The sequence below is a fragment of the Saimiri boliviensis genome, chromosome 1 (genome assembly GCF_048565385.1).
Source record: "Saimiri boliviensis isolate mSaiBol1 chromosome 1, mSaiBol1.pri, whole genome shotgun sequence".
NCBI classification, from domain to species: Eukaryota; Metazoa; Chordata; class Mammalia; order Primates; family Cebidae; genus Saimiri; species Saimiri boliviensis.
In genome coordinates, this window is record NC_133449.1 from 133,422,779 (window position 1) to 133,435,765 (window position 12,987).

The 12,987-nt window shown below is 40.4% G+C and overlaps 1 long non-coding RNA gene across 1 annotated transcript in view; it reads right to left on the reverse strand.

Moving 5' to 3' along the window:
• LOC141585403 (uncharacterized) overlaps positions 1-12,960 on the reverse strand; it is a 275,319-nt gene extending 262,359 nt beyond the window's left edge. Inside the window, exons 1-2 of the long non-coding RNA XR_012518847.1 lie at positions 12,901-12,960; positions 3,742-3,900 (exon numbers count right to left, since the gene is read on the reverse strand). This is a non-coding gene — a long non-coding RNA (uncharacterized LOC141585403). The remainder of the gene's footprint in view (positions 1-3,741; positions 3,901-12,900) is intronic.
• Between the last annotated feature and the right edge of the window lie 27 nt (positions 12,961-12,987).

Genomic DNA, 12,987 nt, shown 5'->3' on the forward strand with positions numbered 1-12,987 from the left:
TTATCTCCAATAGACAAGGGAAATAATAGTGTGAATATGCAAATAACTCACGTCTCATAGTATGTGTCCGTGTGCATGTGGGCATCTCATTTTACAGATTTTCCTTTAAAATACCATTCTTCTTATACTACATTAAAAAGTTAATTTGTTATTCCTTAACAAAAGATGACGAAAAAGTCCCAAATCATGTGGATGCCAAGGTCAAGCTGTGAAAAATAAATCTGCTACAGTATGCAAGGGCTAATCCATAACAACTTGCTTAAAAAGGCAGTAACAGCTTGTTTACATCTGTAATGTGAAATGTATTCCAAATAAAAGTGCTGTGCACTTCTGTTCCCATATACTTGCTCTATCTTTGTCCTAAGTTTATGGAATAGATGAATTAAAAACAGCTTTACGACATTTTTCACCAAGCAAAAAACTTTAGGCCGTCGAAGAACAATACAGAAAGCCACGGATGACAAGAACCAACCGCTTGTCATGTAAATGTTACCTGAATCAGAAAAGGCATGAAGTTCTTTTTGTGTTGTTTCTCCCTTTCATCTTTCAAGCCAATCAAATTCTATGGACAAGGGATAAAATGGGAGGAATTATTACTCTCTCTTGCCTGAGTCACTGAGTTCATCATACAATAAAGATAATATGGCAATTCAGCAACGAAAGAGAAAAACAAGTATGAAGTGAAATAACAAAATTCATTTGGTAATATTGAAACTTCAGGACCCAGGGAAGTAGAATGATCAATGAAGTGAGTGGAGCAATGGCAAGGGAGTCCCACTAGCTCAGGACCAAGCCTGAGTCAGCCTCTTCCAAACTCCTGGCAAGTAATTTAACTGCTCTAGATCACGTTTCTTTCCTTTCCTTTTCTTTTCTTTTTTTTCTTTAGAGATAGGGTCGTACTCTGTCACCCCAGGATGTAGTGCAGTGACTCAATCATGGCTCACTATAGCCTCAAACTCCTGGGCTCAAATGATCCTCCCACTTCAGCCTCCAAGTAGCTGGGACTACAGGCATGACCACCAAACAGGATAATTTTTTAAAATTTTTTGTAGTGATGAGTTCTCACTATATTTCCCAGGCTGGTTTTGAATTCTTGGCCTCAAGCAATGCCCCCATCTTAGCCTTGCAAGCCAAGCACTGGGATTTCAGTAGGTCATGTTTCTTAATCTGTGAAACGGGCATAAAAACAATACCTACTTCAAAGGGTTATGGTGAGAAATAAATCATCAGCTTGAAAGCACCTATCACAGTACCTGGCACATGGCCAACAATCTATACAGGCCAGCTGCTAATCTTATTAACCTAGGAGTAAGATCATCCAACTAAGGGACAATATTTTCGTAGCATGTCCTGACCTGAGAACGTCTCTCATTTCACATGTTAACAAAACGTATTCAAGTTCTTCCTTTCATAAATTCTCCTCTGAAAGTTTAATTCCAAAAGTAGTATACAAATTCAGCCAGGAGCAGTGGCTCATACCTATAATCCCTGAACTTTGGGAGGTTGAAGTGGACAGATCACTTAAGGCCAGGAGTTCAAGACCAGCCTTGCCAACATGGCAAAACCCCATCTCTACTAAAAATAAAAAATTAGCCAGGTGTGATGGTGCAGGCCTATAATCCCAGCTACTCAGAGGCTGAGGCACAAGAATTGCTTGATACTCAGAGACTGAGGCACAAGAATTGCTTGAACCCAGGAGGCAGAGGTTGCAGCGAGCCAGGATCACACCACTGTACTCCAGCCTGGGTGACAAAGCAAGACTCTGTCTCAAAAATGAAAAAGAAATGGTAACATACATTTAAAAAAAATTTTTTTAATGCAGGTTTTAAAGTGAGAGTCTCTTCCTTACTCACAATATCAACTGTAATCATTACTTTTAAAACCACTGTTCTTGATTTGGGATATATGCTTCTAACATTTCATATGTTTAAATAAACATAGATATCATTTTTTATAATTTTTAAAATAGAAATTAAATGTTATAGAAGTTATTTTTACTTACTCTTTCACTTAACATATCCTGCATATCCTTCATAGCATGTTAGGAGTAATTTATGCTGTTGACATAAATTTAATATTAAATTTTAAATGATAAGGAGATAAATGATGAAAATAAGAAGATCTTTAAAAAGTGTTCTTTCATTCTTGTTTAGATTTTAAGTATGATGATGGCACCTTTTACAGATAGCTATCGGAATATTCACAGATAAATTACATGATGCCTAGGATTAGCTTCAAACTGAAATAGGGTTGGAAAGAGGAAAACTCAGAAATGTAAATAAAACAAGATTGGCCATAAGTTGATAATTAAGCTGGCTGATGAATATGTAGGGATTAAAGTATTCTCTTCTTTGCACTTTTGAATATTTTTGAAACTTTCCATAGCAAAAAAAAAAAAAATTAACATTTTCTCTCCTTAAAATTGATCTACTAAATGCCAAAAAGCTACCTCTTTAAATCACAGCAGTTAATTCCTCCTGACTGGGTAGAAAATAATTTAATCAACAAGACTAAGCATTTCTAACATGTATCCCCTAAGCAGCACAAACAGAATGCAACTTAGCTTTCTTACAGTTTGAATGATGCCATAAAAATTCAAATACAATAACAAAATCATAGAAGCTGGTTATTGTATTTCACTAACGTTACTATTTATCGACAAGTGCAAATTATAAACTATTACAATTATTGTTTCTTAGACTTAATGAAGTATTTTCCTTTTTCTCTTATATTGGAATTATTGCAGCTAGATGAATAATCAAAAACAGTTGTTTAGTCTAGGTATAGTCAATAAATCAAAAAGATCACGTAGAGTGTTCTGTTCACCCAAACAGGAGAATACATACAATCCGGAGTGTGCTCACCAAAATTCTGATATGCTGAAGCCAAGAGCAGTTCTTTGTTATGCCACTGGAACAGAATAATTTTTTCGAGCTTCACATTTTACTCCATGCATACCTCAACACTTCCAGGAAGGTGGTCAGGCCCTTAGTATCTCTTGTCTCAGGGGCAGGAGAGGAGGTTTATAGGACATAGACAGGAAACTGCCTGAATACTATAGTTTTTATTGGCTTTTGTAAAAGTTTACATATACTGAAGAGGTATGTCCCTGAAGCCCAGGGGCAGACAGGAGAGACAGTACTTTCTAGAGCAGCATAAGGGAAGAATACATTTTTTTCAATATTCGGAAGAGGTCAGAGTTCAGAAGGTCCGCTGAGACACAGAATCTTACAAGGCAAAGAGTATCTGTATGGTGCATCCAGAGATGTTGGATGCTAGGATTCCAGTCCTTTCAAAGATCTCTGACACGGAATGTGGACTGGAAGCAAGGAAGAAGCAGAATCTAAAAAGATCAAGATGAATGGAAAATGCGTATCTCTCTGCATTATCAGCGAGATCTAATGATCAACGACAAGGGGATCTTCACCTACGGTATGGCATCATTTAATATTCTGAACCCTTGCACTATGCTTGGTGCAAGAAATCACTAATAAATATTTAAATTTAATTTCTGCCAGCCCGTAAGTATAATGAGATGTTAGATTTAAGTTTAAGTGGATTTAAAGAAAATAAAAATGTGCAATAGTACAGGTCTTGGTTTGTGGTAGTTAATTCCTACAGGCTACTCCATTAAAAATCCACCATGCCAATAAAAGAGACTATAAAAATAACCAACTCCATTCTCTAATAACCATCCTTGACATCTGCACAGCTTTGTATTGGTAAGGTGTTTTCACATACCTTGTTTCATCTGATCCTCACAGAGTTCAGAGTGTTCAGTGGCTCTTGAGCTGTTGAGAGTAGATGGGCAGGAGTGAAATGGCTCAATGGAAGAGAGGACTTTCTCAACTGGTCACTAGACATTTATTTTCCTCGCTTGCTCTCTCATTCTGATTTTTGCTAGAAACAAGAGAAATCGTTTATTCAACACTGCATTTAAAAACATCTGTGCAGGTCAGGTGCGGTGGCTCACGCCTGTAATCCCAGCACTCTGGAAGGCCAAGGTGGGTGGATCATGAAGTCAAGACAACAATACCATTCTCGCCAACATGGTGAAACCCCATCTCTATTAAAAACACAAAAATTATCTGAGTTTGATGGCATGTGCTTATAGTCCCAACTACTCGGGAGGCTGAGGCAGGAGAAACGCTTGAACCCAGGAGGCAGAGGTTGCAGTGAGCCAAGATCGTGCCACTGTACCCCAGCCTGGCGACAGAGTGAGACTCCATTTAAAAAAAAAAAATCTGTGCAAAATTGTCACTTATAAGATGGGTTTCATGGAACCTAATGTCAAGGATGGATTCACTTCCTGAGGGGTCACAATTTAGGCTGCCAATCAATGGTGATAGTTAAGTCATGGCCAAATGTTACTCAGCAGAAAAATAAGAAAACAAAACAAATGTTTGTAGGTATATTTAAGAAGAAAAATAAATTACAGCACTTTGCAATGCCTTCTTACTATAAGAAGCAGATACCCTTCTTAAAATAATTCAACAGAAGAAAAAAGTTTATTTAGAGAGCATTCTTTTAGTGCAAACTTTTGAAGCCAGAAGATTTAATGGAAATTGCCTCTAAGGAATGGGAGTTGGGGAAATAAAGTAGATGAGACTTTCATTTTTCTAATTTGTACATTTCTATTTTTATATGTTATAGTTTGAAAACTAATCTTTTTTAATCAAATGAATCTAATATCTAATTGGATTTCCTCTTTATCACATCATTGCTAACAAAATATCTATAAACATAACTGTTCTTTAATAACTTACAGGGCTTTAAAAAGAGAACGTTGATTCCTAACTGCTCACTTTTGTCACTAAAACCCCTGCCCTGGTTTGTCCATGCTCTTTAGGCCAGGGATTCCAACTATGGTAAGAATACCCGTGGAATAAAGGAGTCCTCAAAATCAGCATCAGGAGTAAGAATTCACTTTCCATCAATCTACACCATCTGGTGAGTAATCAAGGTTTAACGCACCTGGCTTTGATTTTTCAGGCATATTCTCAGCACACAAGGAGTCATCTAGGAGAGCAGTTTTTTGTTTCTATTTTAAGCTTGTAACAGGAAAAAAATTCTCTGAAAGACAAACTCCACTTTTAAGTCTGCAAAGCTTACTACAGGTTTTTATGGCTAGAAATCCTAGAAACAGATCCAAATTCAAGTCTTTCTGTTTCTAAAGATTGTGTTCTTTCCACTCCACTGTGCAACTTCCCCTAGAGATCATTTTCATAAATTTAGTTTTAAAACAGCAAACAGGATTTGCAGAGTTTCTTTCAGCCCCTGCTGCTGTGTGAAACAGAGACGATGTCTCACTGTTGCAGTCAGCAGTGCCTGGGTGCCACCAGAAATGTGTTGCGGTGATTTGTGTCCAGGTACATGTGATGGCATCCTTCTCCAAAAGCTGTGAGCACCTGCATAGCTTGATTTCAGCTTAGATGGAACTTTACAATAGCCAGAGAACAAACAAGCCTTCCCAGCACAACTAATAAAAGAATGAACTTTTAAAAACCTTACTACAAATAATAAATAACAAAGTTAAAAACACTTAACTGTCCTGATAAGAAAAATACTGGCTTTTTGTTTTTTAATGGTGGGAGGCATATTCTTAGAGTATTAGAGGGATACAGAAATGTGAGAGCCACTGTCCCAGCAGCCTTCTTTTCAGGTGGCATTGGCTTCTATAACCCGGTCTCTCCTTTTCTAGGAGTAAGGATCTGTTGTAGACCTCTTCAGTCCTCTGATTTAAGACCTTTCTCATGTTCCTTCTCATTAGTAAACACACCAATCACCCCTTTCCTTGGGAAAGTAACAACCCCATGTTGAACTGTGGCCAGATTTCCAGTTATAACACATTCCCCTAACACTTCATTTCCACATTCTGCCTCTTAGAACCTCCTCCATCCCTCCCAAATGTCTTCCAGGTTTAGACCTTGTGGCTTCATTTGCATGAATTGATTATATTTTTTAAATTGTTTTTCTTCATAATCCCCATAGCAACTGGCTTCTTTAGAAATGTTCTCACAGTCCAAAGATATCATATCTCTTTTAACTGAAAAGGACATACTAGTACAGGAAAATAAGCTGTATCATTACTTCATCCTTGGCTTCTCATTTATTTAATTTTCTTTTGTAAAATTAAAAAAACTTTTTAAACTATGAACTTAGCTGGATGGAATTCGTTGGGTATTACGGAGATTATAAGTTTTTAAAGGATGTGTATAATTTTTTAAATGCTGTCTCTCCAATGTTACAGAGCAGGCAGTTTTTCACTTACTCATTCAATAAGTGGTTTTTTTAGTATCTTAAGAACTGTGTTTAAAGCTGTGAAACATTCAGGGTAAGCACGAAACACAGACTTGTCCTCCTGCACCTGAAATCGTTTTAGGTAACAATAAAACATAGTGTGTAATTAAACACTGAAACTATAAAGCAGCCCTATCATCATTTTCAGTTGATGCAAGTAGAAGGTGAAATTTGAATTGGGCCCCAAGGGGTATGATTTGAAAAGCTGAAGGAACCAAAAACATTATTCTAGGCATCATTCCAGAAAAGAAGGCAGTGTGGGTATTTATATGGAGGATAAATATGGAATGTTTGGAGGACGATGAGGAGATCAACTTGGCTAGAGGAGAGTACATTGAGACATGTAAGACAGGGACAAAAAGCTAGACAATAAGGCTAGGAGGCAGGTGAAGAAGGTCTTACCCATCGTCTCGACCTGGGTTTGGATTTCATCTCATAGGTGATAGGATTAACTAGTTAAAATGGAAAATTAATCTACAGGAAATGAGGAAGTGTCATCTAAACGAATCTTGAAAACGGCTTGAGGGTCAGGCTTTCTCCCTGTCTTCAGTTTTGTTTTTCCTTCCTCCATTTTGCTACTCTCCTTTCAGCCAGTGATCTTAGGAATCACACAGTTCTATTGTGCAATTTTTAAATGGTGTCGTTTTTCTGCTTAAACGAGTTCAACAGCCTTGCAGAGACTTTCAGATAAAATCCTACTAATTTAACATATGGCCTTTAGGATCTGGCCCTAAGTTGCCTCTCCAGACTTGTCATCTATACAACAAGCATCACTTTAACCCTTTTCTATTGAACTGAAACATCCTTCACCTTTCCATGCCCATTCCTTTTTTTTTTGTCTGACAAACATGTAACTCATCTTGAGATTTCAGCTTAGACGTTACTTTCCCAAGGAAGTCTCTTAGAGGGCCTCAAATCCAGATTAAGCTGCCTGCCACAGCTGCCATTTCTATGACAGTACTTAGAATCCACTTCGCTGCCTTGGGCACACCCACAGGGATGGGTTAGTTTCCCCAGTACCTAACAAAGCACCAGAAACCTAAGAGATGCTTTAAAATTTTTGGTAAATGGAAGAATTAAAAAGAAAGAAGTCAGAAAAATAGGAGTCTACATGGGAATTAGACGGTCATAAAATAGTAAGATTTAGGCATAAATACCAGGATAGCCTTGCAACAACGGAAAAGAAGAGATGGATGGAGGAATAGTAAAACAAAAACAAAAACAAAAACAAAAAAACCTAGGTGGAATGCTAACAAACCTCAATTCTTTTTTTTTTTTTTTTTTTTTTTTTAAGACGGAATTTCGCTCTTGTTACCCAGACTGGAGTGCAATGGCGCGATCTCGGCTCACCGCAACCTCCGCCTCCTGAGTTCAGGCAATTCTCCTGCCGCAGCCTCCTGAGTAGCTGGGATTACAGGCACACGCCACCATGCCCAGCTGATTTTTTCTATTTTTAGTAGAGACGGGGTTTCACCATGTCGACCAGGATGGTCTCGAACTCTCGACGTCGTGATCCACCCGCCTCGGCCTCCCAAAGTGCTGGGATTACAGGCTTGAGCCACCGCGCCCAGCTCAAACCTCAATTCTGACTGAGCTGACATAATGTGGTATACATAGTTAAAAGGTCCATCTAACTCTATAGTTTCCAAATTCTGGCTGATCATTCAGAATCAAGCAGAGAATCAGGAATCTTTTTTGGTTTTGATGTGTTTTAATTTTTCATGATCATTCTCATAAGAACTTACTGATGGTTAGGAATTATCTAGATGTCATATAAGGCCATTTTCCGCACTAATGTTCTGATTTAACCAAGACACCCATAAAAAGGTAATAAGTAATTGAATGTAAGAGCAGAAGGAATGCCTTACACTACTACATTTTTAGACTGGTTGGAGTCACAATTTGCATGTAACAGGCAGCCAAAAAAAAAAAAAAAAAGATGAATAAATCAGGGAAGCAGAAAGAGGGAGCACATTTTGTGAGATGGATTTGATGTTGGATATGAATTTCCCACCTGACACTCAACCATTTGCGTGTCCTTCCAGCTGTCTCAACAGAACTCTCACCCTGCTTTAAGCGGACATGCCCTTGGCATTGCTGTTTTGGCTAGTACAGCAACTATCTCTGAGGAACAGCACCCAATTTCTCTTTAAAGAATTACCCTCCCCTATTGTGTATAGTCTTGTTGGAATTGTAAATCAGGTCTTGCCCTCCTTAGCTGAGACATAACAAAACTCTCTCCCTGATTTTGAAAACCTGAGTAAAGTGTCCAAAGAGCAGAGAAATCAACTGGTGTTCATCCTTTTTGCTGTGTCATTAAGTTCCCTCGAAGGCCCTGGTTTCTGTTCTTTTAACTTAGCCTTGTTATCAAGCCTTCTCATCATCTATGAACTACTCAGTATCCTTCTGTACCACCATTTTACTTAATAAGTCATTTCAATACCTGGTACCTACAAACAAACGAATGAACAAAAACTAATACTTAACATACCATCTTCATCGTCTCAGTGCATAAAAGAGTTCCTTCCCACGTTCACCCCAGACTCTTCTCTAATTTCTGCACTGAGAATGCATGCACAGTCATTGCAGTATTAAAAAAAAAGAAAAGAAAAAAATGCAAGCCACACATGTAATGTTGGATATTCTAGCAGCCATATTTTAAAAAGTAAGCAGAAACAGATGACATTAGTTTTTGGCTATTTTTTATTTAAACAAATATCTCTTAATTAACAACATACAATATGAAAAAAATGAGGTTTTTAGTGTCTTTTGAAGTGTGGTATGTATTTTACACTTAAAGCACATCTCAATTCAGATGCTAAATTCTGAAAGGTTAAAGAGATATAAGTTCCTTTCAAGCAATAAAGCCGCATGTACAGAAAAATAACTCACACTATTACTTTTAAAATTTAAATTGCTGGGCATGGAGGCTCACGCCTGTAATCCCAGCAATTTGGGAGGCTGAGGTGGCAGACTGCTTGAAGCCACGAGTTCTACAGCAGCCTTGCCAACATGGCAAAAACCCGTCTCTTCTAAAAATTCAAATATTAGCTGACTGTGGTGGTGGGTGCCTATAATCCCAGCTAATCAGGAGGCTGAGTCATGAGAATTGCTTGAACCTGGGAAGTGGAGGTTGCAGTGAGTCAAGATCGTACCACTGCACTCCAGCCTGAGCAATAGAGCAAGACTCTGTCTCAAAAAAATAAAGTTAATAAAATAAAAAATTTAACTAAAATATTGTTAATAATTTTTCTCAGTTGCACTAGCCATATTTCAAGTGTTCAGTAGCCAGATACGACAAGCATCTATGTACTAGGCACCACGGCCTTAGCTCTGCTACAGGAGCTAAGAGACATAGGTAACCTTTTCTTGATGGATCCAGTAGTTAGCAAGAACTGGAGGCTTTCACACCTCCAACAAATTCCATTATGACAGGACTCAAAACTGTGTGGAGACCTACTTGAAATATTTCTTCCCCCAAAATGATGTTTATTTGGCTGGGCAACTACAACAGGTTAACACATTGATTCTGAGATCTATCCTCTGTGCTCTGCAATTCAGGTACATGGAAAGATCAAGGAATTATCTTCTCAGGTAGTTTTCAAAGTTAAAATTACACTATTACTCTTAAATCACTTCTCATTTATAACATGTTGAGGGGTGGGAAGAGACCTGGGGGATTCTTCCTAATTATAAGGATTTCCACCATCAAATAGAAAAATGGAATTTGGAGTGGCAGGCTGAAGAAGTTGACCTTTCTCTCTCAGACAATAATGGACATTTTAAATTTTAGAGTGAACGAATAACATAATAATGTCAATGTTTCAGGAAAACAAATCAGAATCCGGACTGGTATAATAGGGGTCCACAGAGAAGATGTGGCATTTCTAGCATCCTTAGATGACAGATATATGCGCTTATGTCTGCTGAGAATGCTGTCTTCCTCTTCTGAAGCTGAGAAGACATGTGCTCATCCAGTTCAATCACCCCTCAGTTTCCCAAATACAGATGGCAGGTTGAGTCCCTTTCCCTTTCACCTCTACTCTCACAGCACCTCTTTGAAAATCCTGCACAAAAGTCAAATTTGTAGAGACAGACAGCAGTCCTGAGGGGCTGAGGAATTATTGTTTAACAGGAACTTGCAAGTTGGAGTCCTATGGTTGGATGCTGGTCAAGGTATCACAACAATATGAACGATTGGTGGGCCTTTCCCCTGATTTACTCCTCTCCACATTTAGGAGAGTCCTTTTTCCAGGCCAGAATGGTTTAGGTACACTTGCTGTACCCTTTCATGATCCTCATACTTTCTTTACAGGCCTCTCATCAAAACTGTCATCTACAGCTAATTATATGGTACATTAGTTTGCTAGGGTTACTGTGAGAAAACACTAGAGACTGGGTGCCTTATACAGACTGGGTGTGATTTCCTCACAGTGCTGGAGGCTAGAAGTCTAAGATCAAGGTGTTGGTAGGTTTGGTTTCTCCAGAGGGCTTTTTCTTTTGGCTTTCAGATAGGCTTTCTTTTACGCAAACACAACCTGGGTGTTTGTGTCCAATTTCCTCTTCTTTTATTGTTTTTGTTTTGTTTTGTTTTGTTTTTTGAGATGGAGCCTTGCTCTGTCACCCAGACTGGAGTGCAGCTGCAGGATCTCGACTCACTGCAGCCTTGCCTGCTGGGTTCCCGCAATTCTCCTGCCTAAGTCTCACTATTAGCTGAGATTACAGGCGCACACCACCACGCTTGGCTACTTTTTTTGTATTTTTAGTAGAGACGGGGTTTCACCATGTTGGCTAGGGTAGTCTCCAACTCCTGACCAGCCTGGTGATCCGCCCACCTTGGCCTCCCAAACTGCTGGGATTACAGGTGTGAGCAACTGCACCCAGCCCCAAATTTCCTCTTCTTATGAGGATGTCAGTCAGACTGGATTAGGGCTCAGCTAAGAGTCCCATTTTAACTTAATGACATCTTTAAAGGCCCTATCTCCAAATACACTCAGATTCTGAGGTACTAGACGTTGGGACTCCAACGTATGAATTTTAGGGGATGCAATGTGGCTTATGATTAACCTCACTGTTTTTCCACTGTTACACTTTATAACAACAGGGACTTTGTTTTGTTCATATTTCAGGAACTTAACAGTTGCTGCTCTGTCTCCTGAGCACACTCTACCTCCCAACTCTTCATATAACAGGTTTTTCTCAACTTTCAAGCCTTAGCACTATCATCTGACGAGGGCCATTCCGGACCACCTTGTCTAAAGTAACCCTGAACGTTATTCTATCACGTCACTGTTTTCTTTCACAGCATTCAGCACTTATTTATGTCCAGAATGTCAGCTTCAGGAAAAGTGGAGATACGTTTTCACACGGTATTATGTCCTGGCATCTCACACACAGTCACAAGTGAGTGAGATTCTATAGCCACTTAGCACATTACAATGATTTTATTTACTCCTGGGAAAACCTAAAGGGCTTTCAACATCCAAATCGGTTTTTGAATTTCATCTCTAACATGGAGTAACTGTGTGAACTCCAGCAAGTCCCTTACCCGCAGTCTCAGAATCCCTAACAACACGATTTTCATACGTTCTTCCCGTTCTTATAAAGATTAACTGAACTAATTACTGTACTTTTCAGTGCCCAGCTCAAGAATCTGACATAGAGCCCATGCTCGTCAGCTGAGATGCTACTGGCTTTAGGGTGTTCCACAGCATCGACCTGGGAATGGTTTTTGAAAACGTCTTTAGGTGGTACCCAGAGCATTAAACAACGGGGTATGAACGCTATCCTATTTACAGTGTTTAATTTTTTTGTTTTTTTGTTTTGTTTTGTTTTTGAGACAGGATGTCGCTCTGTAGCCCTTACTGGAGTCCAGTGGCGGGTTTTCAGCTCACTGCTCGACCTCCCGAGTTCCGGCAATTCTCCAGCCTCAGCCTCCCAAGCAGCGGGGATCACAGGTCCAAGCCACCACACCCAGTTATTTATTTATTTATTCATTTTTGGGTGGGATGGGGTCTCCCTATGTTGCCCAGGCTGATCTTTTCCATTCTTTAGATCAAAACCAGGCCTTCCTCTCATGCACGTGTGTTTGGAACCCATCCCTGCCTCCATCTCTTGCTGCTCCTTGCAATTCTTCTGTTTCGCGGAGATCCCTCAGCCGGAGTCGCATCCGCAGCAGCCCGCGGGATGAAGGCGGCTCCGCGTGGGGACCGGAAGCCAGACTGCCCGGGGCGGACCCGGCCGCCTTCCCCCGGGACTCCGGGCTGCTGTGAGGACGGGAGCAACTCGGGGGGCCCTAGTGAAAACGACGTGGCCCCTGCAAAGCCACCCAGAACACAGGCAGCCCGCCGCTCACGTTATGAAGACAAAACACAGAGTTAACACTGCCCGGGCGGGTGGCAGGCATAGCGGGAACCTATGGGGCCGGCGAGGACTGCTGAGTCCGGAGGGGGTGCCTGAGGAAGGGGGTCCCTGAGGGAGGCTAGGCCTTCGAGGTGGGCGGCCCACAGCTCGGGGGAGCAAGGCTCTGGGGCCTCCTCTGACTTTGGCCTCTTTAGTATCTGCCGCGCTCCTCCCCGCGCCACTGCCCTGCGCGCTTACCCGAGCCTTTCAGTCAGCAGAACGCCCACAGAGGCGCCGCGCCGGCGCGGGAGACACCGGGCGGAGCTGCAGGGCGGGGTAGGGAGG